The sequence below is a fragment of the Theropithecus gelada genome, chromosome 14 (genome assembly GCF_003255815.1).
Source record: "Theropithecus gelada isolate Dixy chromosome 14, Tgel_1.0, whole genome shotgun sequence".
In the NCBI taxonomy this organism is placed as follows: Eukaryota; Metazoa; Chordata; class Mammalia; order Primates; family Cercopithecidae; genus Theropithecus; species Theropithecus gelada.
The window spans coordinates 62,735,861-62,753,592 of NC_037682.1; the positions used below are offsets into that span (position 1 = coordinate 62,735,861).

At 40.2% G+C, this 17,732-nt stretch overlaps 1 pseudogene; it reads left to right on the forward strand.

Moving 5' to 3' along the window:
• Positions 1-15,697: 15,697 nt before the first annotated feature.
• LOC112605914 lies at positions 15,698-17,361 on the forward strand (annotated as a pseudogene).
• The last annotated feature ends 371 nt before the right edge of the window (positions 17,362-17,732 follow it).

Below are 17,732 nucleotides of genomic sequence, written 5' to 3' on the forward strand. Positions count from 1 at the left end.
GTGAGAACATGTGGTGTTTTGTGTTCTGTATTAGTATTCGTTTTCTCTTTTCTGTTTTCTGTTTTCTGTATTCTGTATTAGTTTGCTAAAGATGATGGCTTCCAGCTTCATCCATGTCCTTCAAGGACATGATCTCATTCCTTTTTATGACGGCATAGTATGCATGGTATACGTGTACCATATTTTCTTTATCCAGTATATCATTGATGGGCATTTAGTGTGGTTCCGTGACTTTGCTATTGTAAACAGTGCTGCAATAAACATACATGCACATGTGTCTCTATAGTAGAATCATTTATATTCCTTTAGGTAAATACCCAGTTATGGGATTGCTGGGTCAAATGGTATTGCTGGTTCTAGATCCTTGAGATCTCAGAAATAACATCACACATCTACAACTATTTGCTCTTTCACAAACCTAACAAAAACAAGCAATTGGAAAAGGATCCCCTATTCAATAAATAGTGCTGGGAAAACTGGCTGACCACATGCAGAAAACTGAAACTGGACCCTTTCCTTACACCTTATACAAAAATTAACTCGAGATGGATTAAAGACTTAGATATAAAACCCAAAACGATAAAATCCCTAGAAGAAAACCTAGGCAATACCATTCAGGACAGGCATAAGGAAAACCTTCATGATGAAAATGCCAAAAGCAATTGCAACAAAAGCTAATATTGTCCTTTCAATACACTTTGGCAAGAACAAGACTAATAAAATCAATGCTTTTAGGCCACTGGAATACCATGTAATAAAATTAATGTCATTCTGTGGAAGGGACTAAAATGTCTCTAAGGTACTTTCCAGTTATAAAATTCTAGGACTCTACATGACTCTAAAACAGTATGAATTAAGATATTTAAATTCAATGTTCCAGGTTGACTTAGAGGAGATGTCCAAAGCCAAAATATAATTTCTCTTTTTTTTTAGAAGACTAAGAACAAACATATGGCTATGTTCAAATGGCTGAATGTTGCTTTACTGGAAAATAATTATATTTGATCTGTGTGCCATACAGAGGACAAACCTAGAACCAGCAAGAGGGAGCCTGTGAGCTAGCACTTGTAAGAAACCCTGCTGTAATGCACAGCATGAGCCAGAAATGGAGCAGTGGTGAGTTTCCAATGCTACATGACAAAACAGTCACTTTAATCCAAGCACAGTACTGAAAATCAGACAGATATATTCAGTAATTCAGCAAATAGGTACTGTACATCTACTGTGGACAAGGCACAGAGTCTCACTCTTGTTGCCCAAGCTAGAGTGCAATGGCGCAATCTCGGCTCACTGAAACCTCTGCTTCCAGGGATCAAGCGATTCTCCTGCCTCAGCCTCCTGAGTAGCTGGGATTACAGGCGCCCGCCATCACGCTCAGCTAATTTTTTGTATTTTTAGTAGAGACGAGGTTTCACTATGTTGGCCAGGCTGGTCTCGAACTCCTGACCTCATGAGCCGCCTGCCTTGGCCTCCCAAAGTGCTGGGATTACAGACATGAGCCACTGCCCCCAGCCCCAAAATATTATTTCTTTGTATGTTCTCCTGCTGTGACTTTCCTGCCTATGACCACTGGTTTTTAATATTAACTTTCTTGGTCATTTATTTTATTTAAATTTCTATTGATGATTCTAGCCATAAGTGCATTATTTTTTATCATAATGTTATTCTTCTAATATGTATAACTGTTAAAATGTTCTTCTAAAATTATCTGATGAATAAGGACCTTATTTTTATTTTTTATATTAATTTTGAAATGATGTCAGGAAACTGAATGATAAACTGATTTTATTTTAGTTAATATACTCTTCTGTCAAGTATGCAGTTAATGGAACAAGAATCACTTCATAATCAGCAATTATAATTCCATACCCATTACAATCCATACCTGAAATTTTCTATATGAGACTTTTTCCATAATATTTCATATATTTAGGATATTAAGTAATGCCCATAAGCTTATCGTTGTGACATTTTTAACTGCAATTACATTGAATAAAAAAATGGAGATTATCAAATTCAACCTTTCTTACTATTAACATTAAACGTCAAGACCAAAGACATATGGCTATTTTGTGGCTGATTCAAAACTGAGCAGGCTTTGATGAAAAATATGCCGGGTTCTCAGCAGCCTATAAGAGCAGGAGTAACAGCTGAGACTGGACAGCAGTAGTAGCTAGAGACAAAAAAAAAAAAAAGTAGTCAACAATACAGCATGTAGTCCCAAGAGGTATCATAAAGTAAGATTTGGAGATAGAATGTTTCACTAGTGAAGGAGGTAAAATTGTGTGGCTATAATACAGCTGCGTGAGTATATTCTCCTTATCAATGGTTGGAGTCATCATAGTTCTGAATGTCCATGAATGACCAGTGGGATTCTAGCCAATGCCTGGGTCTATGAGAAAATTGCCCAAACTTCTTGCAGTCAAGAAGAACAAAACATTAATATTCAAAGCACTACCAGACTGGCTTAGCGAGGGTCTTAGCAAGATTTTCCAGCACTAAGGGTCCCAGATGACAAGAGTAAAGTCAACATGGAAAAGAAGAAAGGAAAGAGAAGAAAACTCACCTAGGACCACACCTGCATAGCAATAAGACTCATTTCAGATGCTACTTCCTGGTGGAGTTAAAAGCTCACGTGTTATTTACATTGATGAAGATAGACTTTGAAAGCATACTGTCCTGAGTCTTGTATGTAAACCAAGGGTGGCAATAATTGCAACAATATTAGGCTAGAAAGAGAAGTGTCTGGTATCAGGCCTCTGCATATCTAGTTCACTCCTATCCCTGAAGCTTAATACAGTTGGCTTTTAAAAGACTAATTGCTAAAGGTGGTGTTACAGATAATTTTCTTCAACAGTTATATATCAACTCAGCTATAGTGACAACAGATACGAAAATCAAGAATCAAGATCAGAAGTGTAAACCTAGACTAGAAACAACTCTAGTAAGGTAGGGGCAAAATCCATTGACCAAGAAATAGCAAATGGGCTATTTTGACTTGTATAGAATTATTTCTTTATATAAAATTATTTTCTTAAAAGATTACATACATATAATGTATGATAAAGTTCCATGATAATAGAGGTTTTTTTCTTAAGGCAGGTTAATTTAATTTTATAGAAGGAACACTTTCAAAACTTCAAATAGCATAATTAGAGAAAAAAGTGACAAAAAAACGAAGAGATGAATACTGACTACAACTTACTCCCAAGACAAAAGACTATTTATTTCTGTAATTATTGACCAAAGCCTGACAATTCCATGATTAGATGAGGTAACAGCCAAGTTCCTGTTTACATGTATTACTGTTTCAAAACAATCCTAGTGGCAGAATTCTGACTGTTGAGACCAGAACTGCTCATAAAATCTGGAAGGTTTTTTCTTTATCACAAGGCCCTATAGATGGACAAATTTAAACATCAGATGAAAACACCCCTTAAGCTGATAGAACTGCACTTTTCTGGTTGATGACATATTTTCTCACGGTGGTAGTCTTAACCAGTAAGAATCTGCAAAACCACATTATGAATGAGAAGCAAAATACGGTGCTTCATGTCCACCTGCCTCCTCAGGCTAGCCTCTAATGCCCACACCTCCACCGAACTGCCCGGCTTTCTTGTGTTCATTTGTCTTGATTTTCTTTCCTTGCAAAGAAACCAAATTGCAAAAGCAGACACAGGAAGGGAGGCAGCAGGAGAGAAGTAAGAAGGAAAGGTGGCAAACATGAGTGCTCCTTGGACAGATACCAAAGCAGGAGCTGAATTTGTTTCTTGTGGGGCATCAGTGGAATTCTTGTTTTAAAAAAACCCAGCCAGGCTTAGTGGCTTACACCTGTAGTCCTAATGCTTGAGAGGCTGAGGCAGGAGCATCACTTGAGGACAGGAGTTTGAGTCTCCACGAAAAGCAAATGAAAAATAATGGGGTGTGGTGGCTGGAGCCTGTAGTCCTAGCCATTCAGGAAGCTGAGACAAGAGGAGTTTGAGCAAGCAGTGAGTCATGATTGCACCCTGCAGCAGAGTTTTTAAACAAATATTCGCATACATGTATATTTTTATTAAATAATAAATCTTACTTTTAAAAATGAATACCACTTCAAATTACCCAATTAATTTATGGTATTTTCAAATTACTTTTGATCTCTTTGTGTGGACCTTACAAAGGAAGGGAGAAAGAAACTGACTAGGGTCAAAGTGAAAGGGGACCAAAAGTACCCCTGGGTTTTTTTTGTGTGTGTGTGTTTGTTTGTTTGTTTGTTTGTTTTTTGAGACAGTTGTACTCTTGTTGCCCAGGCTGGAGTGCAATGGTGCGATCTGGGCTCACTGCAAGCTCCGCCTCCCGGGTTCACGCCATTCTCCTGCCTCAACCTCCAAGTAGCTGGGATTATAGGCATGCGCCACCACGCCTGGCTAATTTTTAGTAGAGACGGGGTTTCTCCATGTTGGTCAGGCTGGTCTCAAACTCCCGACCTCAGGTGATCCACCCGCCTTGGCCTCCCAAAGTGCTGGGATTACAGGCGTGAGTCACAGCACCCGGCCACCCCTGGGTTTTAAAAAAACAAGATGTGCTATTCTCTGTTGTGAATCGGGAAACAAGAATCATGAAGAGGAAATTCAACTCAGCAGGGAAAAAAATATTAAAACTGGGAAGTAGAAAGGAGACGTTAAAATCCTAAAAATAATCTCCAATTTGATTTATCTGACTACAGTTAGTAGAAATCATAACAAAACTGATGAATGGTTTTATCATTTCTCATTCTAGGACATTTATTGCAACAGAATTATTCTTCCACAGTAATCATGTCGTCTTTTCTTTTTTTTTTTTTTTTTTTTGGAGACGGAGTCTCGCTCTGTCGCCTGTCGCCCAGGCTGGAGTGCAGTGGCCAGATCTCAACTCACTGCAAGCTCCGCCTCCCGGATTTACGCGATTCTCCTGCCTCAGCCTCCTGAGTAGCTGGGACTACAGGCGCCCGCCACCTCGCCCGGCTAGTTTTTTGTATTTTTTTTTTTTTTTTAGTAGAGACGGGTTTCACCGTGTTAGCCAGGATGGTCTCGACCTCCTGACCTTGTGATCCCCCCCGTCTCGGCCTCCCAAAGTGCTGGGATTACAGGCTTGAGCCACCGCGCCCAGCCCATATCGTCTTTTCTTAACATCACTTCCTCTTCTCTGATCTTTTTCCTGACTGGAGTTCCAGGACTAGAAGTTGCTCGTGCCTGGATCTCCATCCCCTTCTGCTGTCTCTACATAACTGCTCTCTCTCAGAATGGCATCATTCTATTCGTCATCATCACTGAGTTCAATCTCCACAAACCAATGTACTATTTCCTCTCTATGCTCTCAACCACTGACCTGGGCTTGTGTGTTTCAACACTAGTCGCTATGCTGGGCATATTCTGGTTCAATCAAGTAGAAAGAATAAAAGAAAGTTTAGATTAGAAATTAATGAAACAGAAAATAGAAAAAACAACAATCAACAAAACAAAGTTAATTATTTGATACAAGTGAATTAGTAATTTTAAAACTTCTCAAGAAGAAAAACATAGACCTAGATGATTCACTGGCAAATTTCACTAAACACTTAAAGAAAAATTAATATCAATTCTTCATAAGCTATTTCAAAAATGGAAGAGTAAATACATCCCAACTCATTTTATGAAGTCATTTTATCATGATGTTAAAACTATGCAAAGACATCATAGAAAAAGAAAATCGTTAAGATTTGTTGTGAATATAGATGAAAACATCATCAATTAAATATAGCAAACTAAATCCAGCAACATATAAAAAGGATTATATACCATGACTAAGTGAAAGTTATTCCAAGAATGCAAGGTTGATTTAACATTAGAAAAAAACCTATAGAACAATGAATAGGATAAAGAACAAAAACTACATGATCATCTCAAAGATGTAGAAGAAGCATCTGACAAGATTCAACTATCATTTTTTATAACAACACTCAACAATGTAGAACAAAAAGGAACTTCGTAAACTGATAATAGACATTTATGAAAAACCCACAGGTAACATGATCCTTAATGGGGAAAGTCTGAATAGTCCCCTCTAATATAATGAAAAAGGCAAGGATGTCCACTCTCATCTATTTTATTCAACATTGCCCTGGAGGTTCGAGCCACAACAGCTAGACAAGGCAAGGAAATAACATCCAGGGAAAGGAGAAGGTAAAACTATTTCTATTTGCTTTGACATCATCTTTTGACTAATGATGATCATCATCATGATCTAAGAATTTTAAAATTCTTAGAATTTTCTACTAAATTTTTTAATCTACTAAATATTAAAACTAATAAATGGGTTCAGAAAAGTTGCAGAATATAAGATCAATAAAAAATTGTATTTCCATACACTAAAAATGAACAATCTAAAACTAAAATTAAGAGAAAAATTCCATTTACGATAGCATCAAAAAGAATAGTTAGAAATATATTTAATTAAAGAGGCGTAAGACTTGCACACTGAAACCAAAATATTGCTGAAATAAATTAAAGATGGAACAACATGTTGTAAATGTAAATGGAACAACATGTCATATTCATAGATTTGAAGACTTAATCTTGCTAAGACGGCTGTAATTCCCAAGTTGGTTTACAAATGTAATCACCATCAAAATTCAATCTTGCTTCCTTGCATAAATTGTCAAGCTGGTCCTAAAATACATACAGAATTTTAAGGGTTCCAGAAGAGCCAAAATAATCTTGAAAAAGAAGAGCGAAGTTGGGTGCTTCACGCTTACTAATATCAAAATTTATTACACAGCTGCCATTATTCAGCCAGTACATAGTACTGGCATAGGACAGACATATCCATCAATGAACTGGAATTCAGAGTCAGGAAATGTACACTCACATGTCCTGTCAACTAATTTTTAACCAGGGTGTCAAGACAGCTCAATGAAGAAAGAATGGTGTTTTCGACAAATGGCGTTGCCACCCAAATTTCCACCAACTAAAAAGTGAATATACAAAATGTGATGGAGCCATGCAATGGAATATTCATTCAGCTATGAAAAGGACGGAAGTACTGATACTTACCACACAATGTATAAACCTTGAAAACAGTGCACTAAATGAAAAAAGCCCATCACAAATGCCCAACAGTGTATGATTCAATTTATATAAAATCTTCAGAATAGGCAAATCTATAGAGACAGAAAGTAGATTAGTGATTGCTCAGGGCTGAGAGGGATGGAGAGCAATGAGGTACAACTGCTTCTGGATAGGGTGCTTCTCTTGGAGTTCATGAAAATTTTCTACAGTTTCTTGGAATAACAAGTAACATATTAAGTACAGCCACATAACTTCATGAATATACTAAACACCATTAATTTTTACCTTTTAAATGAATGAATTGTATGTATGTGAATTGTATCACAATAAAACTATTATATTAAAAAAGAATTAAAGATTACATAAGAAAGTTGATCTTTAATTCCTAGCCTATAAAAATAAGAAGAAAAAGATTAAATTCACAGTTTCCCTGGAATATAAGTAAGCTTATAATTAGTGATCCATAAAGATAGAGAATTCATAAAAAGATACAACAAAAGATGAAATAACATTGACAGACAAACTGCAGCCCAAAATATGTACAGGAGAATATCAAAGGAGAAGTGGAAGCAATTCAATGGGATGGTTCAGTCTCTGAAGTGTGGATTGGTAAACTCCATTGTAATGACCAGTCATTTTACTGTCCCACTAACCCTACCCTGGCCTATTTGTGCCATCCTTTAGGACATGAAGAGATATTTGCCTCAAGGTGGGAAGAATGAATGTGGGTAGTTTCTCCAAGGTAGGTCTACACTTCAACTCACTGGCAACATCCAGGAGGAACAGAGAGCCCTTATACCCAGATGAAGAGCTAATAGTCTACCATCCCTCCCAATGACAGAATATTTTATCGTTTCCCCACAATACAGAAGGAAAGCCATCCATAGTGAATAGAAACAATATCCACAAAAACATGAACAGAAAATATTAAAAACAGTAAAGAATCCCTAAATACATCATTTCTGGTGGGCTACAAATTGACAGGAAATAGCCACATGTATGAACCCACACATGTGCACACACACATGCACAAAAACCCTTTAACATTAGATTAAGTAATAGAACATCAAATTCAGAATATTATAGAAAATGTCCCCATACCAGAGGTATATATGTAGCATATCTTATAGTGTCTTTTCTTATTCTCCAGAAACATCAGTGTGGAAGGAGAGGGCAAGGGACAGCAAAGCCACTGACAACTGTCTTTACATGTCAGGGTACTGACAGATCAGTGCCCGATTTCCTAACTAGCCATAGTCCTTAGGCCAGTGGATACTTACAGCTTTCATCTTCCTACTGAAAGAGCTTATACAAATGAGCTACACATTTAATGGGAAAAGAAAGAAATGTTTGTGGACCCTCTTGGCATTCAAGAACAATTCAGTGTCAGCTAGGCCACATCTAATTGTGTGTGTGTTGGGAGTGGTGGGGAAGCAGACTCTGTCTGTGTACATCTCTAAAACGCAAAGTGGCCTACTGTGAATGGTGCATCTGGCCAGGTGCAGTGGCTCATGCCTGTAATCTCATGCCCAAAGTGGCCAAGGTGGGCAGATCACCTGAGGTCAGGAATTCAAGACCAGCCTAGCCAACATTGCGACTCTACTAAACATACAAAATTTAGTAGAGATCAACCCCATCTCTACTAAACACACAAAATTAGCCAGGACTGGTGGTGCACGCCTGTAATCCCAGCTACTAGGAATGCTGAGGCAGGAGAATCATTTGCACCTGGGAGGTGGAGGTTGCAGTAAGCCAAGATCGCGCCATTGCACTTTAGCCTGGGCAAAGAGAGCAAAACTCCGTTTAAAACAAACCAAAACAAAAAAGAATGGTGCATCTTTGTTGTGGTTGGAAATGCAAGATGCAATATTTTTCATTTGTTGTGGAAGAGATGCCCCAGCATACCTCAGACTACCATACCACTAAAAGTTTTACTGATGTGGAAGGGTGCAGCATCTTTGTAGGGTCTACCAGCTATCCTTGGGAGTTCCTGTTGTCTTACATGATTATCATGGTTTTATCATCTCATCAATATGGTGGACCAGTGTGATTCTCTAAGGGATGTCTTACTGCTCCAGGTCTCTCAGACTGCATTGTGATAGAGATCCAGAGAGACAACATAGTCTTGAGTGCATACTATCGTACATTATGACTAAATTCAAACTGTTCCTATTCCTCAGTTTATCTCGTGGATGGAAAAATATCAATAGCCACATAGCATGCATTGGAAGCTGTGTTAATATGATCTAGCAAAGCAGCAGCAAATAAGGCTCCTGTTTGGTTAAGTTTGCAGTTAGTCATCTGTCATTCTCAATGCTCGCTTTCTCTCTCTCTCTCTCCCTCCCTCTCTCTCTCTCTCTCTCTCCCAGAAACCTAAGTGTTAAAATAAAAGGAGATCTGATGAGAAATTCTATCTCTGCACCCTGGCTCTCTAATGGTGCTATTAATGTCTGTCATCCTCTTCCAATACTGATTCCAAAACTTAAGGAGAAATCAGGTTGCAGCTATCCCACGAGGGAAGTGAAGACTGTATCTGGAACTCAGAGGTTTCACTGGGGCACCTCGTATGTCTCATATCTGACAGTAAAGGCAAATGAAATACTAAAGAAACCCAATAGGGAAAGATCAATGAGAACACAGTCCTTTTGGAATAAAAATTTGGGTAAACCACCAGTCAAAGTGAAAGCTAAGGAAAAGGTGATGTGTATTAGTTTAGCGGGCTTAAAGAAAATGATAAATATAAGCCATTGTCTCATGACTAGCTACAAAAATGAGGACTGTATTATCTATGCATTTTTAACGCAAATATATTACCCAGTTATTTTCCCTTCCCTCACTACTTTGTATGAGGAGTGCGGATATTACTTAACTTTATGATGCATCACGTAGGTCATCAGACCACAAAAATCCATGCCTGATCAGATTGGGAGAATTGTTTACCAGTTGGGCTTCCTGGATTTGCAATGAACTCAATGAGAGGCTTTCTCATTTCCACTTTTGACAGAGAAAAGGAAAGTTATGTTTATATATGTGTATATATATACACACACACACACACACACACATATATGCTGATGCCTATTAGGTTAAATCATGAAGTCATTAAATATATTTGATGAATAGCAAAAAGAGTGGACTGTGTTTATCTTGAACATGTTTGCCCTCAAATCCGTTTATTTCCCTTACTCTACCCTGCTCAATACCTCCAAGGAGCTGACCCTTGCAGGCTAGCTATCTCAGCCTTCCATGTTAGCCGTATTCTAGTTGGGTTTGGCCCACGGGAGAAACTAGTTAAGTCTGAAGGTGAGGCAAGGAGTTAGGGAGTTTCTTACTGCCCCTCTCTGTTTGGGGCAGCTTCTCTAGCAGTGTTGCATTTTCTCCACATGTCCACCTTCTATTAGGGTGCCATAGCTCCTGAGCTCCAATCACACCAAGGAGATTCCAGCCACGAGGCTGTAGTAGCTTGCTGCAATCAGGTTACCTCACCATCATCTTCCCAGCTGTCAGGTTTCAATAACATCCTTTCAAAATATTTGTAGTGGCTTCTAATTTTCTGCTTAAACTCTGACTTTTACATTGTATTGCCCAACAATTTAACTTCCAGAGAATTTAACTTACATATGAACTAGGAAGATGCTTATCGTACAATTTTTAAAGCTTTGGATAAAAATATTTAATATTTAATGAAAAATATTTAGTTTTTTTAGTCATGGCAAAAAATGGGAACAATTTAAATGGCTGTGACTAGGGAGATGATTTTTTATGCAAAGCATGTAGTATGTTTTTAACATAAAATGCTACACACAAGTTTTTTAAACCATATATAATTATATAAATATTACATACATCAACATGCATGATCTCAAAATAGATTTAGTTAATAAAGCAAAATGCACATTGAATATTGAATATGTAAATAGAATGCATTTACTTGATTTTAAAATTTCTAAACAATTCCATGTGCTCTGTGTGTGTGTATGTGTATGTGCATGTGTATATATTCAAGAAAAATTAAAAGACTTTAAAAGGAATGTTGCTCACCACTTTGAGATAGTGTTTACCTCTAGCAAGCACCTCCTAAGAAAAAAAGGGGAAGACTATTAAGAGGGGACAAAAGGCAATATTTTGCCTTGATCATATTTATCAGAAACAAAATTGTGAGATAGAGATTTGTACGCAGAAAACTTATTAAAGTGTCCTTTCTGAAATAGCATCCATAATAGAAGTAAGGGAGGCCCAATTGGGCAAAAGGGGATCTGAACTGTGTCACACTTATAACAGAGGCCACAAGTCCCATGGGCACTCTAGAGCTGAAATGGCCCTTCAGAGTTGTCTAGGCAAGGGGGATAAGGCCTCTGTACTCTGTATTGACCAGTATTGACCAGTCACTGGATAAACCCTTAATGAACTTGGGGTGGCAACTCCACTGGTCCAAGGGCAATTTCTAGAGAGGGACTCAGCTGTAAGCAGTCAGTACCCAATACTCTGGAAAGCTATGGAAATCATGCCTTCATTCTGAAGAGAGGATTAATATGTGTAAGTTTTAATTTATTCTTGGATTATAATATGTTTAACAAGGAACGATTTCCCTATGTTAAATTACCCAGGTCCTTTCCAACTGTTAATGTCATGTGAAAATCCAATTGTGACTAGCATCTTTATTAACAATTTTTTCATATCTTATTTTTCCTTGAATATATCATTTTAATTACAATTACTGAATTTTAAAAGATAATAATTTTTTCCTAATACATACCTCGTTTTTAAACTTTTACTTTTCAGGAGAACTGTACCAGTTTATACTCCCAACAGCTGATCATGAGTGTATTCTGCTCACCTACGCTCAGCAGTATTGTGACATTTTTACTTCAATATTTTCTAATTTAATAGTTGGATAATGACAGCTCATTATTTTGTTCTATGACTTCTTAATTACTACTAACCCTGAATAGACAGGTTTTTTGTTTGTTTGTTTGTTTGTTGTTTTTTGTTTTGAGACAGAGTCTTGCTCTGTTGCCCAGGATGGAGTACAGTGGCATAATCTTGGCTCACTGCAATCTCCACCTCCAGGGTTCAAGCAATTCTCTTGCCTCAGCCTCCAAGTAGCTGGGATTACAGGCATCCGCCACCACGCCTGACTGATTTTTGTATTTTTATTAGAGACGGATTTTCACCATGTTGACCAGGCTGGTCTTGAACTACTGACCTTAGGTGATCCACCCACCTCGGCCTTCCAAAGTGCTGGGATTACAGGCGTGAGCCACCATGCCCAGCCAAGTATTTTTTTTATTAGGATTGTCATGTACCTTGTACTAAACCAAACATTTTAAAAAATACAGATTTTTTTTCAAATATGGCCATAAAAATTTCTTTTTAAATAATAAAATCTTTATATTTGCTATTTATAAATGTTTGATGACTGTAAGCAAACATTTTAGCAAATGCTATTAAACAGACCATGTGATGCCTAGTGAGCAATATCTCCTTCTAAATGATCTGATTGAAAGTAAGAAGTGATACTGATTGTCTTTTATAATGTAACTAAAGTTGATGAACAAACAATATGCATGGGATGTTATCTTTAAAGCAAATGGAGTTTTTGTTTTGGTTTTTATTTTCTTATTTGTTTTTTATCCCTCACTCCCTTTATAGCTACTCAGTGGAAAACATTTTTTCTTACCCCTGTATAAAAATGTTGACAAGCAATAAAAGTTTTTTGCTTATCATAAAAAATAGAAAGTCTTACTTGATTTTTATGGATTTTTGTTTTTGGTTTTGTTTTGTTTTAGAGACAGAGTCTCTGTCTTCACCCAGGATGGAGTGCAATGGCATGATCATAGTTCACTGCAACCTCAAATTCCTGGCCTCAAGCAATCCTGAACCTCCTGCCTCAGCCTCCTGAGTAGCTAGGGCTATAGGTGTAGGCCCTACTGTGCCTGGCTAATTTTTTAACTTTTTTGTAGAGATAGGATCTCAGTATTCTGCTTAGGCTGGTCTCAAACTCCTGGCCTGAAGGGATCCTCCCACCTCAGCCTCCCAAAGTGCTGGGATTACAAGCGTGAAGCACCACCCTAGGCCAAAAAGTCCTACTTAAAGTTATAAAACACACTTTCCATTTAGAAATAAATTAATCGACACTTGCATCTTCATTCAAAAATAATACTCCTCTCTGCTATCTGAGCTAAAGCTGGCTATAGGTAGTCCTCAGGACATCTAGAGAGAGGCTTCATTGGCTTCTCTTCTCTTTCACACACTCATATATTTCTAGCTATCATTTTAACACTGTCAAGGTCAAAGCTAAAAGAAAATAAAACCAATGGTAAATTTTTTTTTTTCTTTTTAACAAAGTTGCGCTCTTGTCTCCCAGGCTGGAGTGCGGTCACGCGATCTCGGCTCATTTCAACCTCTGCCTCCTGGATTCAAGTGATTATCGTGCCTCAGCCTTCAATTAGCTGGTACTACAGGCACGTGCCACCACACCTGGCTAATTTTGAAATATTTTTAGTAGAGCCTGAGTTTCACCATGTTGTCCAGGCTGGACCTCAAGTGATCCACTCGCCTCAGTCTCCCAAAGTGCTGGGATTACAGGCGTGAGACACCATGCCTGACCTAGTAAAATTCTTATTTATTCGATATTGTCATAAGATGTTTTCATATTTGCTAGGCTTAGTGGTTTTGGGGACTTTCTCTTGGACTTCTTATATGAGTTCATCCAAGTCTCCCAACAAACACTACTGGTTTCTCACCAGAGGTTGCTTTGATCTGGTGAATGTGCTCTATTTCTTTCCGCAGCCCAGAGGTTACCCCCAGTTCTCTTCTGTTGCGGCTTTACTGTGCCTCCAGACAGCCCTACTGGACATCATCTAAGAGGACCTTTTTACAGGCTCTCTCAAATGCACACAGTGTACTTCTGGTCCACAGGACACACTCAGGCAGTCTTGCACAAGCAGATTTGTGAGAGTAGTATGGACCCTATATATGAAACAGCAATTCTTTCTACTCTACCACCACAGAAACTCTCCCTTTTTCTGATTTTCAGCTGTCTCAGAGGGAGTCGGTCATCAGTGCACTCACTACCTCAGATCTCTCTGAAGGGAGTCATTATATCTCTGCCCAACCACCTGATGAGACAGTGAATAAGATCTTAACACAGTTTTCTCTAAAGTGGTCCTCTTCACAAGTCTTATGATGAGAACCCCCATTTAACAGCACCTCCTGTGTCATAAGATACTATGTCCATACTACCTCTATATCACAATTTTCTGGCATCAGAGAAAGAAAAAGAAAAGAAGTTCTCAGCAAACAAGGCTCTGACAACAAAAGCTGGCAGTTCTTGCAAAGACACCATTTGCCTCTTGCTTAAGATACTAAGCTAGCCCACCATTAGGGTGTGTAAAAAGACATTTGCAATTTTAAGATGCCAAGAATTCTGTTATATACATGTTTCTCTATTTCCTCTTTGGGCATGCAGATTAGCAGGAAACAAAACAGTCTTAAATTTCACTTTTAGGCTGTTATCTTTGTGTCTGTATATTAGTCAGTTCTCGCACTGCTATAAATACCTGAGACTGGGTAATTTATAAAGAAAAGAGGTTTAATTATGTCACGGCTCTGCAGGTTCTACAGGAAGCATGGTGCTGGGGAGGCCTCAGGAAACTTACAATCATGGCAGAAGGCAAAAGGGAGCAATAATTCACATGACTGAAGAAGGAGCAAGGGGGAGGTACCACATACTTCTGAACAACGAGATCTCATGAGAAATCACCATGCAAAAACAGCACCAAGAGGGATGGTGTTAAGCCAAGAGAAACTGTCCCTGTGATCCAATCACCTTCCACCAGGCCCCACCTCCAACAATAGGGATTACAATTCAACATGAGATTTAGGCGGGAACACAGATCCAAACTACATCAGTCTATAATAATTTCTTTAATTCTTCAGTGAATTGCATATTCTCTTTGTCACCTAACCTGTCTTCCTTGATAGTCTGACAGCTCACTTTGGAATTTAGTAGCTGTGATTTTTCTGCCTCAGCCATAACTAGGGAGGAAAAATTCCATTTTAACATTGTATTATAGCAATCAATGAAGTTGTTCTATTGGATTCATTTATACAGAAAGTTTCTCCTACCACCTCATATCCCTTTCTGGGATTTTTGTGTAGGAATCATGGAGAACTTATCTTTAGATTTTATATTCTCCAAAATATTGGGGTATAATTTTTGCTTCCAAACCATTAGAATGGCAAATTTCTAATCCTTGCATTTCACAAGGTAAACAGTAAATCGGTTCCTTTAACCTTATGTTTTTAATGTAAACTAAAGTCAAAAGAACAATACTACTGCAGAACTGAAGCCTCTAAGTCCTGTTAGTCCGAAACTTTAGCTGTCTATGCTATTTAGGCCAGAGAAAACGTACAAGGCTTTGTGTTCAGATCCCTACAAGTCATCTAACCAGGAGGCCACAAGTCCACCCCACCTTCCATTTCTGGTTTCAGGTCCTGAAGAGTATAGAGAAAATCCTGCTTTTCCTGGGGTTTTAAATGCTGGCAAAAGCAAGGCTTATGGTAATAAGACCCAGATCAAAGGCCTATCCTCCTGGTTCAGCCTGCCTGCCTCCACTCCTGCCTCCACCATGTCCATCAGGGTGACCCAGAAGTCCTACGAGGTGTCCACCTCTGGCCCCCGGGGCCTTCAGCAGCCACTCCTACACGAGTGGGCCCGCTGCCTGCATCAGCTCCTCGAGCTTCTCCCCAGTGGCACCAGCAACTTCCGGGGTAGCCTGGGCAGAGGCTATGGTGGGACCAGTGGCATGGGAGGCATCACAACTGACACGGTCAACCAGAGCCTGCTGAGCCTCCTTAACCTGGAGGTAGACCCCAACATCCAGGCCGTGCCCACCCAGGAGTAGGAGCAGATCAAGACCCTCAACAGTCAATTTGCCTCCTTCATCAACAAGGTACAGTTCCTGAAGCAGCAGAACAAGATGCTGGAGACCAAGTGGAGCCTCCTGCAGCAGCACAAGACAGCTCAGAGCAACATGGACAACATGTTCCAGAGCTACATCAACAACCTTAGGCGGCAGCTGGAGACTCTGGGCCAGGAGAAGCTGAAGCTGGAGGCAGAGCTTGGCAACATGCAGGGGCTGGTGGAGGACTTCAAGAACAAGTATGAGGATGAGATCAATAAGTGTACTGAGATGGAGAATGAATTTGTCCTTCTCAAGAAGGATGTGGATGAAGCTAACATGAACAAGATAGAGCTGGAGACTCACCTGGAAGGGCTGTCTGATGAGATCGGCTTCCTCAGGCAGCTGTATGAAAAGGAGATCCGGGAGCTGCAGTCCCAGATCTCAGACACTTCTGTGGTGCTGTCCATGGACAATAGCCGCTCCTTGGACATGGACAGCATCATCGCTGAGGCCAAGGCACAGTACAAGGAGATCGCCAACCACAGCCGGGTTGAGGCTGAGAGCATGCACCAGATCAAGTATAAGGAGCTGCAAACACTGGCTAGGAAGCACCGGATGACCTGCAGCGCACAAAGACTGAGATCTCCAAGATGAACCGGAACATCAGCCTACTCCAGGCTGAAATTGACGGCCTCAAAGGCCAGAGGGCTTCCCTGGAGGCCGCCATCACAGATGCGGAGCAGAGTGGGGAGCTGGCCATTAAGGATGCCAACGCCGAGCTGTCGGAGCTGGAGGCCGCCCAGCAGCTGGCCAAGCAGAACATGGCTTGACAGTTGCGTGGGTACCAGGAGCTGATGAACGTCAAACTGGCCCTGGATATCGAGATCGCCACCTACAGGAAGCTGCTGGAAGGCGAGGAGAGCCGGCTGGAGTCTGCGATGCAGAACATGAGTATCCATAGGAAGACCACGAGCCCCTGTGCAGGTGGTCTGAGCTCAGCCTATGGGGGCCTCACAAGCCCTGGCCTCAGCTACGACCTGGCCTCCAGCTTTGGCTCTGCCTCAGGCTCCAGCTCCTTCAGCCACACCAGCTCCACCAGAGCCCTGGTCGTGAAGAAGATCGAGACCCGCGAAGGGAAGCTGGTGTCCGAGTCCTCTGACGTCCTGCCGAAGCGAACAGCTGTGGCAGCCCCTCCCAGCCTGCCCCTCCTGCGGCTGCCCGAGAGCCCGGGAGAGAGGCCGCTGTGCAGGGTAGCACAGGGAACAGGAGCACCCCTGAGGCTCAGCCCTAGCCCTCAGCCCACAGCAGGGAGTTTAATGCCTAAGGACCCCCCTTGTCCATGCCTCCAGCTACAAAACAATTCAATTGCTTTTTTTTTCCTGTCCTAAATAAAACCTCAGCTAGCTCTGACAAAAAAAAAAAAGTAATTACTTAATGCCTTAGGTGGTGAAAAAACAATTAACGTCTATTAAATGCATTTCAAACTAAAAAGTACTTAAGGTTAAGTAAAAGTAGACCTATTAAGATCAAGGAGTCTTTTTTTTTTTTTTTTGTATTTTTTTAGTAGAGACGGGGTTTCACCGTGTTAGCCAGGATGGTCTCGATCTCCTGACCTCGTGATCCGCCCGTCTCGGCCTCCCAAAGTGCAGGGATTACAGGCTTGAGCCACCGCGCCCGGCCAAAAATACAAAAAAAAACTAGCCGGGCGTGGTGGCGGGCGCCTGTAGTCCCAGCTACTCGGGAGGCTGAGGCGGGAGAA